The sequence below is a fragment of the Thermobia domestica genome, chromosome 18 (assembly GCF_964235325.1).
Source record: "Thermobia domestica chromosome 18, izTheDome1.hap1.1, whole genome shotgun sequence".
Lineage (NCBI taxonomy): Eukaryota > Metazoa > Arthropoda > Insecta > Zygentoma > Lepismatidae > Thermobia > Thermobia domestica.
In genome coordinates this window covers 115118854-115137287 of record NC_137471.1, presented here as the reverse complement: position 1 = coordinate 115137287, position 18434 = coordinate 115118854, and the positions used below count along the sequence as shown (strand labels likewise).

Sequence of the window (18434 nt, the reverse complement as noted above, 5' to 3'; positions counted from 1 at the left end):
AGACGAATGTGTTACTTGTAGCATACGCGAAAGGAATTCAATTTATGTTTTAGGCTTCAAAAGTTTCATTGAAAAATATTTCATGTGCAGAAGTTACTTATTTGTTAGTTACAAATTTTATTTGAAATAAGTTTAATTTATAATCATATAGATCTAACATAAAAACAGCAACGAAATACACAATGTAATGTAAAATAAGTCAAACATAATAAATATGTCATTTTTGGTATGGCAAATAGCCGCCCCCCCGAAAATATATCTGCCCCCTAAGAACTTAAAGCTGGCGTCGTCACTGTAACAATATAGTATGGAGTTCTTGCATACTATTCATTGTTGGCGGAAAAAGGTCTTCTTTTACTTTTTTCTTTTCTCCACATCAAAGGATTTCACCGAAAAGTTTACAGAAATTAAAAAAAGCTTTTCATTGTTGCATTGTTATGTTCTCAATGATTTTGCATTGTAAATATTGGCTTTAAAAAATATTAACACAATATGTTAAACTTTCAGTTAAAGAGAATTTTCCAAGAATTGTGCTATATATTTTAAATTATGCTTTATGCTTTATTTTCTAAAATTATGCTTTTAAAACTAGTTTCCCAATGTGAGTGCATTTTGGCGTTCACCCATGGTCGTGACCATAGTGCTCTCAAACGGGTCGGGTCGGGTAAACTCGGGTCGGGTCAGTCGGGTTGTCGGGTCGGGTCAGCTAGGGTCGGGTTGTCGGGTCGGGTCAGCTAGGGTCGGGTTGTCGGGTCGGGTCAGCTAGGGTCGGGTTGTCGGGTCGGGTCAATCGGGTCAACTCGGGTCGGGTTGTCGGGTCGGGTCAGCTCGGGTCGGTTTATCGGGTCAGGTCAATCAGATCGGATCACGGTTCGGGTCAGTCGGGTCGGGTCAGGTCATCGGGTCGGGTCAGGTCATCGGGTCGGGTCAGTCAATTCGGGTCACGAGTCGGGTCGGTCTTCAACCCGACCCGACCCGTTAAGAGCACTAACCGACACGAATACGTTCGATGACGTTCGAGACTCTTCATGTAGTGGATGTTCAGATAAAGTAAAAGAATCAACATCTGCTGGTACTGATAAAGGATATTGGGTTATCCATTTGGATGGAATCACATTATGGATTTTCAGCCTGTAAGGTACTTGTTGAGAGGCAAGGAAACTTTGGACGTAGGGTTACATTCTAAAAAGAAAGTGTACATGAACAACCGAGTTGCACGAAAATAGCACCAATTTTCTGAGTAGCCCTCAGAGGGATGCCAACTGTAGGACAAGTAACTGTTAGGGTTTGTTCATGCGTAATCATCAGTGATAGAGTAGTATAGTTTAAGTAACTTGTAGACATTTCGTGCGGCTTCGCAAAACAAGTCCATTTACAGAACTTATTAATATCTTTCGTGATGCCTTTTAATTGAGCCTTTATACATTCAACATATGGTAAAAGAGTCATGGGCGGAGGAGTCAATAGACACAATAATGCGCTATGAATGTCACAACTAGTGTACAAAAGCTGGTCCCCTGGTTGTCGATATACTATAAATGATTGCGGCATTTCTATATGACAAATGGTGTTATCTTTCCAAAATGCAATACGTGATACTACATAAGCTTGGTCGCTTACATTCCGCTCTATGACGGGTAACTTAATTCCTACTACGGCGTAAGTAGAAGAGATTAGACATTCTGCTAGTGGATAATTGAATATAGAAGCAGGGTCTTCAAGAATTATAGTTAAGGTTTTTCCTTTTGAAGCTAGTCTAGCCTGAATACGATCTAATAGGGAAGATAATTCGTCAAAATCTAGAAAACTTGGGTGCACTACTCTTTTTTGACAAGCTGTCAAAAGTTTTTCAAATTCTTCAGAAGAATAGATTTTTCTATTCCGACTAGTAAAGAACCATGGTTCATTAGCAAATGAAAATAACGTACGACAGATGTGGTTGATATTATCATGAGATAATAACAGACGTTTAGTATGCAAACGCGTAATTGTGTGAAAATACGAACCGGTTGACGGGTCGTCGACCGAAATAGTTTCCAAGGAAAAGGATTGCTCCAATTTACTAAACCCAATTGATGATGAGATATCTTCTGGGTATTCGACTTTAAAAAGAGTTACCACTGATGATTCATAGAAAATTGGGGAATTAAGAGGTAACATATTTAATCCACCGTGAATAACTATTGGTATTTCAAGAGTTTGGGTCATTACAACTTTGCTACAGGCCATACAAAAAATAGTCAGATGGACGTTTCACTGGACGTTGCATGTCTAGTAACGCGTGGGGTAGGTAGAGGAGTTCCTAGGGAAGTCATATGTTGAGTGTCTGCCTCTAGTGTCTCTCGTTGAAGCGGACCTACTTGGGAAAGTAAGGGTCCTAACTTTTTACAACATAAGTATGAAATAAAATATAGACAAAACCCAAAAATAAGAATAGCCAATAGAGCATATGATAAGGATTCTACAATTTCGTGCATTAAGTTTGCGTGTGCTGATGGCAATAGAAATACAGGCGAAAACAGTTGAAGCCGTAGCTGATACAGAATCCATAATACTATTAACGAGAGTACTAAATTCCATACGTAGATAATTGACAAATAAGGCCGTGGAGATTGAATGCTAGAAATGTGAACTTCATGTAACGGCAATTGTGTTTGCGAATATGTTTTCGAAATTCGGAAATGGGGTATCTTGGCCGACCAATTGGTTTCAAGGCACTGATTGAGATGTGTATATTCTGAACTCGCAAACGCTGGCCCTTTTAATTTTAGTGATGGAACTTTTGACCAAGGAGTTGGTATTAAAATTTTTAGAGTTAGTTCTGTCATTTGTAGCAGGACATGGGAATGAAGGTGGAATAACATGATCATCAGTAATGATTGCCTTACACTGACATGGTAGTGACAACTGATATGCTCCAGCTGTAGTAGTATCCAAATTTAATACAATTTTCTTTTTCTTGGGACACTCTATAAAAATGTCGCTCAGTGGATTCGTGATAATATATAAGTTAGGCTGGATCTCTGTTATAAGTAAGCCTGTTCCTTTTTCACAACGAATTACACAATACTTGCTAATTTCTTCAACTGTTGCACTCTGAAATAAAGTTCGTGCGCAAGCGGGTGATTGAACTGAGTCCCCTTGGTAGGCTGGAAAAAAGCAAAGACTTTCTCGTTTAGGATCACATGCAGCTAGTTTATCTGTAGCTAAAATTGAAATGCCTTGATCACGTTTTACAAGAATCGAGGGTTGATGAGAGATTATGTAGATAGCATTCTCATACCTGTATGGCACTGTTACTAATTCATATACTTCTGCGGGACCATTATCCTTAGTTATCGGAATTTTTAGGACAATGCTTACGTCATCCTCAAAATAATGACAACTTGCATTGGGAACGGTATAGTACTTTAATAGATCAGAAACGGGTATTGCTAATACATAAGAATGCTGACGTAATCTATTTTGAAGTTTAGTGAGGTCTAATTTAAGTTGAGATGGAGAAATCATAGAAGTGGTATGCGTTGAGACATGCAATAAGTAATGATTGTCTGATTCTCCGAATCTTTCATATGTTGAATTAATGAATTGTGAAGTCGCATAGCATAGGTAGTTAGGAGTAACTGTTTTCGTTCCGTGTCATTTTCCAGTGCCTGATTTAACGAATTTTAATTATTTGTTCTTCTAATTGAGTAATGGACGATTTTAGCTGAACATTAAAATTCTTACTAGCATTTACAAACAGAACTAAATTTCGATGTTCCGAGAAAATTCCCGATTTCATGGCCTCAACTATTGATTCTAATTCCTTTGTTCTAATTGCTACTTTGTCTACTATAGCATCCGTTGCTACAGAACAACACCAATGCAAAACATCGCCGAAAAAATCTATGCTACGCTTAGTTCGGCTTTCAAGGATATCAAAACATAACCTACTCACATTATGCGATTGTATGATAGTCGCCAATTCGTCAACATGCTGGACTAATGAACAATAAGAGAGTGTATGATTGTTGATTATTGGGCAAATTTCATCTTTAAGATTCTGACTAATTGCAGAGTTCTGCTTTAGATTTGGAAGTTGAGTGACTTGTTGATGGTAGATCAAAGGAATAGTAGCTTCATAGGTAATTACCTGAGAGAGCTTGCTCCAAAACGCACCGGTGGTTACTGTTATGGTGTATGAATTCTGATCAGCTGAAGTAATCAAGATGCAGATGAGCAATATAGCTTGAGTTAGTGAATTAGCCATCTGTAAGAGAAGAATTAGGAGAATCAATTCTCTCCCAAGATAAATTCATGCCACGTTATACTTCTAGTTACCGCGCAAATGACAAAACATTCATTATGGCGATTGTAGCGGATCCTGATTCTGAACGCCAATTCATGTTCCCTTCGCAATCTGCGGAAGAATTTTAAGTTTACGTTTTGTAACAAAGAGCCAAATATTAAAAAAAAACACTTACATTGTAAATCTTCGTAACGATTATATGCCTTGAGTGATAGAAATACTCGAATTGCTCTTGGTACTATTTCATTTACGTATTTCGATGGGATCCCCTTCACTCCTCGATCACATATAGAACGTTATTTGCTGCGATATGTGGTTGGTTTGCCATGCTGGTTCAATAGTCAAATTTTGACTTCTAATTCAGGTTGCGTACCTACAATGTAAGCATATGAATGAAAGTGCAAGGAATATCACTGCTTTTTTCGAATAAACTATGAATACACTCTAATATTCTACCGAATACCAGATATTACTCCATATTTTCAAAGTTCCATACTTCTTCAACATCACCGTACTTAGCTCGGATTACAAACAACCGATACATTTGATACAAACTTGTGACCGGACAGTATGGGTTGTTGTGTAGATGGAGACAAGTTAGGGGACTTTCCCATGTTGAGGGTGGCATGTCATCTATAGATGGGCCAGGCAAGTTTTCTTTAATATTCATAACAAATCTGTTTTGTAGAATCTCTTGTAACACTGCCACATGGGCACTGCCGCGAGTGTATATGATACTACCGCGAAGAATTGCCCCAAGTACACGGGCCCTAAGTTGGAATTCGTCTAAGGAGCCCATTCCCCAAGTGATTACTGTGTTTCTTTCATAAATGTTGTGTTGATCTTTCTCAAATTTTGACAAAGTTTCGAAATGGAGTGTTGGTCTTACAATCTTATGATCCATATATGGGTTCCTACCAGCTACTAAGCGACTGCAAATGATAGGGATCACTGCATCATCGAGTTTGAGTTTTTGCTTCATAAGATCCCGATGCAGATAGGATAAATACTGGTCGTCTGGAAATGCTGTTATCAAGAGTTTTTTCAACTCTGCAAACTTTTGCATTTCTGCTATGCGTGGTCGTACTACGTACTCCCATGCTTGAGCACTTTCTCGAAGACATGATGAGAAACAGGAAAGTTTTTCTTCAGACCATTGGTATGCTTGAGATAACAGCTCGTAGTCTGCCAGAAAACGAGTAACTGATTCACCTTTGGCTCCCTTAAAGAGAGGAAAGTTTAAAGTAGAAGCCCACACTAACTTAGATACTTGGGTACCTAACTCAACACGAGTTGTGAAAGATGAAGCCTCAGGGGTTTCTTCTTTAGGATGTTCATCCTGTTTGGGGTTGTCACCTGGTTGCACTGTGGGAGAGGGGCAGCCGGAACGTTCCACGGTAATAAACTCGCTCAGCTCTTCAAGCTGTATACACAGCTCTCGCGTTACCGATAGAAAACCGTCGCTGACACGGAACATTCCGCGGCACCACGCCAGAAAACGGTCCCGAGTTCCGGGAGCTAGGGAACACCCGTAATTTTCCGGTGAAAACGCTAGACGGCAGATCTGCCTCCAGAAGTGGCTAAATATTCTCAGTTGCATACGACGGATCTCCACTGCCGTAGGCATCCTGTCGTTCTACTAAGTATAATAGCGCTGGATTATACCAACTTAAAAGATTGTAACTTCCTGTTGCACAGGAAGCAGAGCCCTCAAATAGTTATTTCTTATTTTTACGTCTGCCGTCTTGCTCCCTCTCTGATTTGCGACCGGATGAAATTTCTCTTCGCGGCTAACGGCTCCAACGATAACACTGAAACCAATTGTCTCATTAAGTTTTGTATCATAATGGTAAAATTCCAATATAATAGTGAGTTAATAGTCTAAATATAGTACTCACATCTATGTCGAAGATATACTGGACTCTTAAACTCACATTCTTCATAAAGTGCTACAGTAATTACTCGTAGTTATTTTTGTGTGTCAAATAATCAATTTACATAAACGAGGTTGTTCATGTGGTTACTTTGCAACCGGCATATTTATGGTGTAAAGCACATTACGTACGGTTTCTTTTCAGACTTAACGTACATCCCATTATTTGGATATTGAAGCCGTCACTGTTTTAATGACGGAACACAGCACCAGTATATCGGAAAGTGCAGGGACGCATATGCCAGTGAGTCCATATGAATCAGTTTGTGATGCATATTTTCTAGCGGTCACAGGGATCACTCTGAATCCTGTCCTTTTTATCGCGAAAGAAATTAGCTTTCTTTGCATTAATGTAACGCCGCTTGGAGAGCCTGTTATACATGACGGAGATCATTTTCTTATTCGACCTGTATTTCCTTCAGCGCGACTTTCGATTACCCACCGTATTGAAATTGCACAATATGAGACAGAATCACGCACTTTGAGTCCGGCCATTATACATTAGCTATGGCACTGGATCGCATATCCTCCCACGTACCACATGGTGCAGTTGTCTTTTCCCTTGGATCTACATGCACAACGCTGTTGCGTGCCGCTTGGCCGACGCGGTACGTACTCAACTTACAGAAATACCGCTCATCGGACTGGCATACGTGGATCTTTCGGTCCCAACTTGATCTGTTCTTGACGTGCCCGTTAACATGCCATCAGGGAATTGATCCTATGGTCTGCAGCCATGCTACTTTATGTCATATGTACAAGTTATACGTTATCCGGGCGTGCCCACCAAGTACCCCGATTTCGTAGGACTCATCAACTTCCAATCCGGATGAAGCCGCGCTTTTCCCCCACTCGCTAAGAGAGCTATCATTATATACTATTCCAGAGGAGGATTAATTTGTTTTTCCGCCAGATGTACGCTCAGAACAGCCTAGTATTGGTGACGTTCTGTCCCCTGATTCGGAATGATACTTGCTAGGCATAAACTGAGAATAGTGTAGGCGCTAATTTTAAGCCCCACTCCCTCCCTGACACATTACATGTGTCGGAATAACACTCATCGGTTACTGACGCCAATTCTACTGAACACAATGCCGAAGTCACCATTTTACTCGCTAGTCTACAAAATGACATAGGTCACATAATACTGATAGGAGTTTGAGAGCTTGAGATGCTCCTAGAAATGGACCCATCCAGATTTACACGTTTCATACATGACGAACGTTTTCTCTGTCTTCTCAAGAACTCCCATGTTGGAGTTTTGGCCGAGAAACGGAATGCCTACGAGGCTATGGCACTGTTAAAGCTACGCTAGGCTACACATGACTCATGCTTTAAAAATGTTTACTCTAATGATGCTAATTATATACGAAATTGTTTTTATTAGTGAAAAACCGAGTGATGATAAGTCAGAAAAATTGTTGTTTTATTAATCATACTTTTGTTTTTGATTCATAGTATTTAATAATGTAAATAGTTACATGCTGTTTATTAATCACACTATTATAGATAATTATATTTAATTATATTGGTAATTGGTAATTATAGGCAAATTCTATTATAAGTAATTGCATTCTGTTTCTTCTGGGTTGATTAAAGACTGGGTTGATTAACCAACATTACAGCGCATCAATGACGGTTACTAACGATCAAACACTTACAGTGGGGAAAAATAGTGTAAATTAAGACAAACCGTTCGCAATATTGCGCGTCACGTGTGCTCTCCGATTGCTTTATTGACCATACTCCGCTCTTCACTTATTACCATGAGAATCCTCCTACTGAGCGGGAATCGATCACGGGACTGCATAAAAGAGAAGCAAAGACCATAACACCTGATCCCTCAAAATTTCTCCGCAACATTCGTTGGAACGAACCAATTGATCGGGAGTCCAAAACCCCTTCGGAATAACCCCATCAGGAAGCCTCCTCGAGGTGTGAACCAGGGACTCCCGGAAAAGAGTTGAAAAGAGTCACAGAGAATCAATTTTATATAACACAATGCGGTCCTTATAACTAACGCTTGTTGCTAATCAGCTCTTTAATTGGAAGACAAACCTCAAAATAATTTGGCAACAATCCAGCGGCCAATAAACGAGCATTGAAATTTTAACTCTGTAACAGCCTAAAGTCTGAGATTTTACCAGGCTATCTTTCGGAATTCCGACTAGTACGATATCATACAGTGTACTTTAGTAATGACATTTTCATTATTGCATGCCTGAAACTTTAGAACCTCATTAAAGATAAATTAGTGTAATATTCTACAGTGTGATTAACTCATGATGGTTTAATTACAAGACAGAAAATTGAACTTTCTCACTATCTAGACATTCTGAATAGCACGACTTTATACTGTACTATGTAAAGTCATTAAAGTCCAGTGGCGTACTTGGCCTAGGCGGTGTTCGGCTTATGACTCTGATATACAAGTATAATCCTTCTGCTCTAAGTAGTGCGTTTTATAAGGAGTGAAGTGGCGACGAAAATTTTCTATTCTCAACTTCTCTCGCTTTATGTTGTTATAAGTCAGTGGAATAGTTGCTAGGTTCCGCAGAGCAAGACTCAGTCTACCTCACGACGTTCTCTTGTGTAGTGATAGAAATGTAAAATCGGGACGAGAGTGTTAAGATATAATTCAGCTTTTGTCTCATGTACTTGCAAAACCCTGAACCTGTTTATGCTTCTGCTAGCTTTGGGGGATCACAATCAGTTTATCTCTGGACAACAGAACCGCCCGTTACACGGAATGAAAGTTCGCCACGTTTGTCCGGCGATAAATGGCTAAAATCCCTACCGTTTACTTGGGGAGGATCACAGTTTATCTCTGGACAACAGACCCACCCGTTATAAGGGATGAAACTTCAAGTTTTGTCCGGCGATAAGTGTTTAAAATCCTTTCGCATATAAGCTTGGGAGTCACAGGCATATTATCCTCCTGGTTCAGCAGGGCCCCCTTGTCTATACTAGGGATGTACGTCCGTCGGCTGCCTGAGGATAATTACCTAAAACTCCTAATTAGGCAAATGTTATAAACCAAAAACCAAAATTCAGGTACATGATCCAATGGTTGGATTGTTTCGTAATCCCCCCTGTGGGCGCACGAATAAAGTAGTTAAAAAAAGTGAAATTAAAAAAAATAAAAGTTAAAAAAAGCAAAATCATCTTAAGTGAATAAATAAGCATTTTCTTTACAATAAATAACTATCTAGTCACTTTCCGTTTCCCGTTCTAAAAAGTAAAGCAAATTTAAAAAGAAAGGGAAGTTGAGTATTCAAGTTCAGAGGAAGTTTATAAAATAGTAAGACATTGAAATAATAATATCTTAAATTGACGTAGCATTTCCGAGGGAAATAGCTGTCAGTGATTAAATTCTTACTATATCGGAGGAAATAAGTCGATTACACACTGCTCTGGTTTATGAGGACACTGACTAGGAAAACAGAGTTTATTCATCAAAAATGAGCTTCGCACAGAAAATAAAATAGAAACTCTTAGATTTAGGGCAATCCCATTGCCCTAAGGCAAGCACCGTTATATTTTGGATCGGTAGAATAATTATTGTTGTATTAAAAAATAATAATAGTAGTAATAAAAAAAACAAGAGGATTAATTACGGGTCTGAATCAGGAAATGATAGACACATTGAATATGGAACAAGAGAACCCCCCTAGTTGGTAAGTGTCTTTATAGGGAAGTAGCTCATGGCTGCTGAGAAAAATCACCCCCAGCTTAAGAGGAAGAGCGATCTACGCTGAGAAGCCGACGCCGTGAAGTAGAAGCGAAAGAATCCAGGAAAGCACGCTTAAGTATAATGTATCATTTCCTTTTCTTTATTTGTTCTTTTTGGTTTAAGTAAGTGGTAAAAAGTTCTTTAACATACTTCATATTGAGTAAAAATAGCAGAATCCTTCGATTGCGAAGAAGTAAGTGTATTGGCAAGATTACATTTGGATAATTGATCAACACCCTCTTATTGTGTTTCATCTTAATTAAAGAGCGTTTAGCAAGCAAATTTCAAATTGATTAGAAGCTGATAGTAAGATTATTTGGAATTGGTATTATGAAATAAATGACTATGAAAAAAATTCTGGCAGATGTTAGCATATGTTTTCCTAAGTTGGCAATTTGAGAAGCAAATTACTTGAATGACCAAAACAAGCAATGTCTTCATTGGCAACACAATTCGTAAAAAGAAGGATGAATACCGAATAGTTGTCCTCTCCTCCTCTCTATTAGGAATGACTAAATTAACCTCATAAGAATAACGAAGAGATTTAAAACCCAGAACAATAGCAACTTATATGAGCCAAAAGATAATGCTTATTTAACGGATGACGGATCTCCCCTCACTCCCCGCGGAGGGTCGCTCACGAAGCCACAGTGAAAAGAAAAGCATCAGCTGTAATGAGAATTCAACGCCTCCCAATTCGGTAACGGAGAGAAAAGCGTACTCGCATGGTGACAAATGATAAACCTGAAGCAGTTATCGCTACTTACCGGAAGTTTTGCGACGCGCTCCTATCTCCTCGCAAAGGATTGCAGTCATGTACCTTGGTTGAGATCCTCCAGGCCACTATAAATCACGAGTTGACTCTGTTTCTCAAACTGAAGACCGAGACCCATATAGTCAACCCCCCTCCATATGAGGATTAGTCTATTTACAACTCCCTAGCACAATATCCCGTACTTCAATTCCTACTTGCTTATTGCATCACGAACGCTTAATAATAAGAAGAATACTAATGTTTAATAACAATAATCTGGACTTACCTCTTGTCCTTCCCTTTAATTGGAAGACTGGCTACGGAAGGTAGCTGCTTGCTGACTCACATCACAATTACTTTGCGATTCCAGAGCTAAAACAATGACTCTCCTCCTACGTGATCATTCCACTAAAACCCATATCGCTTCAAAATCCCTTCAGTTTGTACTCATATTTCCGTATAGCAAGCCTTCTTGTTGCCTCTTAGCGTTGTTCTATTACGCAAGAACCAAAATAACACCCGGTTCTGATCCTCTTGATGTGTAGTCAGCGCACCGTTCAACACCGTCGGCGGACATTCCGTTAATTAACATGCACAGTGTAAAACAGCCGGAATGTGTACTAAACGTTAAGATTTTTACGCTCCTTATTACCAAAGGTTTAAATACGGTACCGACGAGAATGTGTGGTGAGCCACACTAGTCGTCCCCCGTAAACCAAAAATACCTAAATGCTCTCATATTGGCCAACTATAGTGTTACAAAATTGGTAGTTATATAACACTGAGTAAATTTCGAACAGGTACATTAAAACCACTTTGATCAACTGAACTGTGTGAAATATATAATAAGATAAGGAGCCTAGTGGTAATAACGAGCATTTCTCAGTTATATCTCCAGGTGGTTTATAACTGCATCATCTCATACGAATATGTCATAATAATAGTATTATGACCTGTACAACTATCATACTATAAAATAGTAATAACAGTCAGAATAACAATAATAGGAATAACAATAATACCAATAATAATAATAATAGTAACAATACTTTGGAACACCCCAGTGTGAAACCGACTTCCAAGTGATATAACCAAATTATTTTGCGCACCAATTACTCGTGAAAGTGTTGTATAACAATAATGGCTCCGCATACCTATGGATTCCCCCAGGGTATACGCTATTTCCTGTTCATGTATAAGATGTATATGTAGCCCGAGACTATAGCTTATTGTTTCCAGGTCCATTTGATGACTGTGCCATTTCTGATGTCTGATGCCAATCCAAACTGGTAACTCCCAGGGTCCCGACCTCTACAGAGCTAGGGCCGTCAGCCATGTCTACCTACCGGTTGCTGACTGAAGCTTTAAGACATTCACGAGCTTTAACCAGTCTTGCCTGCAGATCTTTGCTCGTCAACTAAGCAGTATATCACCTACTGTACACCGTTCCTGTTGTTCCATCTACAGTGGCACTCCAGTTTATGTATCGGAGGAAAAATTCTAAGAACTTTGACAAGAAACTTGTAACTGCCATACCAAGTATCCAGTCACCAGGACTCTTTCCCATCCAGTCATACATAGTCAAAGCACTCCATCGATCCCGATCGCGTCTGTGGCGGTGAACATTATATAATCAGATCTTCCATAATCAAACATCTTGGAAAGAACATATCATTATCAATTCTTCAACCACGTCTTAGTGATCCTAAGCATTTTAGCCCATCTGTAAAAACTCTCATGCTCAGTGGACATATACTCCGCCCACATTTGAAAATGTTCCAGTCTTAACCCTGATGGAAAAAGCTATCCCACCGCTAATGAACAGCAGCTCAAAACCTAAGGAGCTTCAAACCTATCTCAAGAAGACGAAACAGCTAAGTAGCAATGTTACGGCTAACCTTGTCCAGCATTGTTATCCAACACCATGGGCTAATCATCTCTTTCTGTCAGAACTCTCTACCTCGAACTCTGTCATAATACCCATCATCAGAATATGTATGTTACCCTGCAGTGCATATAGCCCCGCAAGTGAACTAATGTGGTCCCAGCCCAGTTTGAACCTACCAATCCTAAGGTTTGATTCGACGAACGCTTCCTGCTCCTTCGCACACCAGTTTATTAAAGGAACTTTCCTATTGTGTCTCCAACCCAGAGACTTTCCTCAGGAATAATGCAGAACCACCATCAACTTCGAAAGACCGCTTCCAGGAGAGAAACCTTACAATCAAGAATACTGGATTCGAGTAAATGAACTGACAACTTACTTTGTATTACATTCTAGTTTGTGCCGCATTTAGTCACGGTGCTGAGTAAGATGTGAACTGTAAAAATGATTACTAGCAACAAAATTGTACTTTAATTAACTACTATGTGTGAAATTAAAATAACAATGATTAAAGAACACTGGAAGTCACCAAATCTTACGTCGTATTATAAGGTTTTGTTGTGCTTAGCCTTGTTGCTGAACAGATGTTGAACAAGAAAGTCTAAGGTTGTTTGTAATTTGGGATAGATTGATTCAAAATTAATGTGTATAGAATATTAACCTTAATTGAATCATGTACGGTAGATTCTTATCATTGCTTCATTACGTTTTTTTTTAAATTCTTAACACATTTCTAATACGTCATATAAAAAAATAGAAATTGAGAACTCTAATACTCGCTGCATCAGTTGCTGTTTGCTTCTAGCTGAGCAGAAAGGAAATTTATACAACCACTTCCGTTACCGTTGTCAGTTGCTTGTGTGTCCTTATACAATATATGTTCCTTATAACAACTCTATATACAGGCAACAAACTCTTTGAGAAATAAAATTTATAACGTGGTTTAAGAACGAAAATGAGGAACGAGAAATTCTTTAAAAGTATTGACTTATCACATATAACTTTTGTGGTGCTGACTCTGGTTCTGCCTCTTTTCTCTTTCCTCATCCAAACCCTAGTAAAGGAATGCAACCAAATCTATACGGCGATCCACTTGAGGGGACACGGGTGCGTGTGCCCTTGTTCACATCTCTCGTTAATGGCATTAATTGAATATCCAATGTTTAAAAAAACCATCACGCGAAAATGAGCGTATGGATTTGACGCATTCCCTTACAAATGTTCAACCTTCTATGCACTTCTACCTTGTCAATTAATATATTCTCCCAAGTGCCCTGCTTAAATCAAATGCCTCCAGCATTAATTCTTTTTATTGTAATTTCAATCCAATGCCTTCAGCATTAATTTCTTTTAATTGTAATTTCAATCCAATGCCTTCAGCATTAATTTCTTTTTATTGTAATCTCAATCCAATGCCTTCAGCATTGGAATATGTAAATGGTATTACTTTTGTATTAGTTGGTTTCCAGAGACAAATTGGTTGATTGTGAACTGGTCCATAACGTGCTATTAAAACGGTATTAAAACAGGTAGTGGTAAATGTGATCAACTTCTGTTAATCATCATAACTTCAAGAACGAAATGTATCTCAGAATAGCAGTGGTACCAGTAGATATATTCACTCATATTTCCACTCACAATTCGATAATAAGGCTCGACTCGATGGAATACCCAATGAACGTGGAGGGCCTAGAAAGGTTTGAACCCGAGATACATAGAAATTGCGACTTTACTTCCTGCTTGTGCGTTCGGGTTGTGAACCAATAACATCCTCCCTTGGGTATTGTAGAGAGCTCGAATCCTAGAGCCTAGAACATTGTACTTTCTAATTATTGTCCACTTCCTAGTATACCAATATTGTTAAATTATTTTTCTCTGGGCTTGCTTGCTTCTTGGTATAACCTAGGGAACATAATAACTATTGGATTAACATGAGCTCAGTCGAGGAGCGCTAGTGTATGTTGTAAGAAACGACTACTTCCTTTAATTGTAAACTCCACGTGTAAGCATTCTTTAGGTTGCTCTTCAACTTAGTAAAGTTAACTACTTATCAAACCTATACCATTTGCTTAAGTATTTGTAACCAGTTACCAATTTGATACTAATTACTGATATCATTACCAAATAAGTACTTTGCTGTGAATAGGAAACCCATTGCTATTATCTTGCATAAGAAGTATTGCACACTAGTCAACCTTGTCTCTCATTGAGTAGTTACTTTTGCAATATTATCATTATTTACAATAATGTTAGTAAAATCTTTAAAACTCAAAATGGATATTAATATCTTGTTATAAAATAGTCATTGTACTGTAAGCAGACATACTCCCGTTATTACCAGAAAGGTTGACTGGAATACAAGGACATCCTATACTCAAATGTTATAATTCACTGTTTTCGAGTTTGCTGTTAGATGGCCTTGTCCCGAACTGTTGCTGTAACGAAAGGTATTGTGATGATAGGTCGCTTTTTAATAATAATGTTTATTACTAACTGTTATGTTCTACTTCGATACTTCTTTTGTTTTTATATTTGAATCTTTTTAGAGATGTGCATTTTCAGCCAATTTATGTTAATTCGTTCCAGAGTAGAACTTCTGTAAGGCATTCCTTTGGGTCCTGCTGTAATGAGTGCAATAGCATATATTAATAAGGAAACGTAAGCTTCTTATATGTTTTAACCTTCTTAATGATCAGGTTGAAGATTGTTGTTAATGATCAACTTGTTTAATTATCTCATGACTATAGTACATGCATGAACATAGGTAAGAAGGACAAATAGGTTGTACGACCTTCCATCCAAAGAGGCTATTCCAAACGACCACGTCAATCTCTCCGGGATTGACCTATTTTTTAACTCTGTCGATCTTCACGACCGATCTTTGTTTTATACATCTTAGAAAATAACATAGCCAGCGATTCATTTCCGTTCCTTGTCCCCTTGCTTCCCTCTCCGCGCATCTACAGGAAGTACTAAGTGAACTTGACCTTGAATGAACGACCGTTTCGAAACTGAATGCATTTTCCTCTTCTTTGATTCGGTGTTTTCTTTACAAGTCTGCTAAGTTATGCCTATTCATGTGCAAGGTTGATGCATAAGTATTTCGGCTCTTTCGTATCGAGAGATAACTTTTGATTTTTTTTTCTTTTCTTGTTTTCTTTTTTTAATGAGTCGAGGCAAATTTGTTACATAAGGCGCGTAAGCCTGATGGCCGGCTTTCGATTCCTGGATTGTGAACTCCGCGCTCCTTCTAGGGAACGTGGAGCCATTGATGGGACGGAGGAGGTTCGGGATGGCTGCATCGGAGAATGCGTGATTTACTTCTGTTAACCTGGTTGCATAGGCCTCCAGCCGGCTGAAGCTGACAGAAGGGGCTTCAGGGCTGAAGAAATTATCCATAAATAATTAATATAAATCGCACTGTACCTTGTGTAACACAATGGTTACAAACAAAAAAGTGGAAACAATAATTAACAAAATAAAATAAAATAAACGTATAATATCCAAAGAATCCTTAGCGAAGCATTTCTGTAGCAAATAAAGCCGGTTGGATTAGCCGTTTCTCCACCAGGTTGAAACATGACGCTAGTGTAGAACTCTCGAAGCATATCCCCACCTCCCTCCTTCCATTCTTCTGTAGCTCCCCACTCCACCTCCTCCCACCGTTTTCTGTCCAAGGTCGACCTTGAGCAGGAATTAAATAAGGAGGCGAAAACGGCCATGTTCAGTTCCGGTCTTCATTTCTTCTCAGACTTCCAAGACGATCAGACGTGCTCCGATAGTCTCCAATACCAATGAGGCATGTGTGGACAGCCGCTGCGCTGAGTTTTTCTGTAAGACGTAGTTTTCGGACTTAGAATTTGGCGACCGACCTCGCCCTGCACATAGCCTGGATCAAGCAGACTTCTATGTCCCATCGGAATAACTTGAATCACTTTAGCGTGCCTTTACTCGTTTCTTCGTTTTCTTCCCCTTTTTATGATTTTTATTCTTTTTCGCGACTTCAAACAGAACTTAAGAGAATAATGGAATCATAGACGTACATGAGAACTTAGTCGTTTAGGATAGCCAAAAATAAACATTGACTTGAATATGGTTCAACTAAGTGATTGTGAACTTAGTATTTATTGAGAATTTAGTATAAATTGCGAAGTTAATATTTATTTCATTCGGTTTTCTCACTTGTACTCGTTCTGTATACTATCCAATCATTGTAATAAACTCTACTATTCTGAAATATCTCTCTTTATTGAACTTCTCCTAGAGTAGAATATAACCTGGGTAGATTTAGGTACCGACCGACAACGAATTATCTGAGCTACGACTTCGATGCGTTTTCTCTTTCAGCCTTACTTCATACCAGCGAATCTATGAGGATGGAATTATCTGAGATTAAATACGGGATGTTATTTATTCACAGCCCCGTCTGGCTGGGCGGAGAGAGAGAGAGAAAGAGAAGCGATTCTTAACTCCGTATAAGGCAGGGTTCCTGATGATTCTTGTCTTAAGCAGAATAGTGTATGCTCACGCTCGTCACGAACACACACTGTGTGCTTTCTATCACACGTCTTAGTTATGGTGGAGCCCCCGAGATGTTATTATTTGTACACCGGTTCCCAATCGGCGGACCGCGCTAATCACTAACCACAACTGCTCGTAACAGTTGGTGGAGTTTCGCTGGACATAGACGGTGAGTTCAACTATTACACCCCCATACTCGTAACAGTTGGTGGAGACTCGCCGTGTGTGAACGGTGCACTCAGCCACTGAGCACCCCACATACTGTAACAGCCGTTATTTATTTCTATACTACAGTTAAGAAAATAACAAAGGAATGAAAACTAAAGACAATAGTCATTATGGCGGTTTTATATTTACTCTTTCAACAATTTTAGCTATAGCAGATTCTCTAGGTTCTGCTGCTACCGGAGCTGCTACTATAGCCAAAATGGTAGATGATGCAAAAAAGAGTAAAAAGGAAATAGAAGAACAAAAGAGACATAACTCATCAATGGAAGACAAGCAAGGTGGTAAGCTTCCAAAAAACGTAAAGCCCAAAAAATAAAGAAAAAGAAAAAAATAAAGCTTGAAGTAACTTGGATCTAATTCATCTTGTTAAACAGCTTTAGAAACTTTAGAGGTGTATTTATGAGTGATGAATTACCTAAAGAGCCAGAAAGCAATGTGTGTGCCATTGTTAATTGTGATACCTCTAAAAATATAGGGACTGATTGGATTTATTATTGGAAACAAGGAAATAGAAAGTATGTATTTGATTCACTCGGAGGTAATCCACCAAAAACTCTCGTAAAAAATCTTGCTCATTATATAGAGTACACTAGCAATCGTATATGACATTTTAGCAAGGTAATCTGTGGGCATTTATGTATTATAGTATTAAAAATGTTTACAGATGGATATAGCTTTTCAGAAATTATTATTCAGGTGAATAGGAATAAGTATATTTGAAGAAGTTATATTTAAGTTGTTTTATGAGTTTAATTCATAAAACGATAAAAATATTTTTCATTACAATAAATATGGATAAAATAGTCATATGAATTACAATCCTTTAAACCTAATCAAAAGAATTTAAATAAACCAAACAGATCTATTGAGTTTGATATAGATGTTGAACATGGGTTTGTTGATCTTTATTATGGTGATATTTATGTAACTTTTGAAATTAGATTTAGAGATGCTGATGGCGAATGTACTAATGGTCAAAATATTATACTTATTAAAAACTTCTTCCCACATCTGTTTTCTCAAATACAAGTTAGTAAGCATGGACAGATACTGGTTATTATAGATTATCCTGGTTCAACTTCGACAGCT

The 18434-nt window shown here is 38.5% G+C and overlaps 1 long non-coding RNA gene across 1 annotated transcript in view; it reads left to right on the top strand.

Annotated features, from left to right (window-relative positions):
• Positions 1 to 16815, top strand: part of LOC145675950 (uncharacterized) — a 121944-nt gene extending 105129 nt beyond the window's left edge. Inside the window, exon 3 of the long non-coding RNA XR_014129248.1 lies at positions 11951 to 16815. This is a non-coding gene — a long non-coding RNA (uncharacterized LOC145675950). The remainder of the gene's footprint in view (positions 1 to 11950) is intronic.
• Positions 16816 to 18434: the final 1619 nt, after the last annotated feature.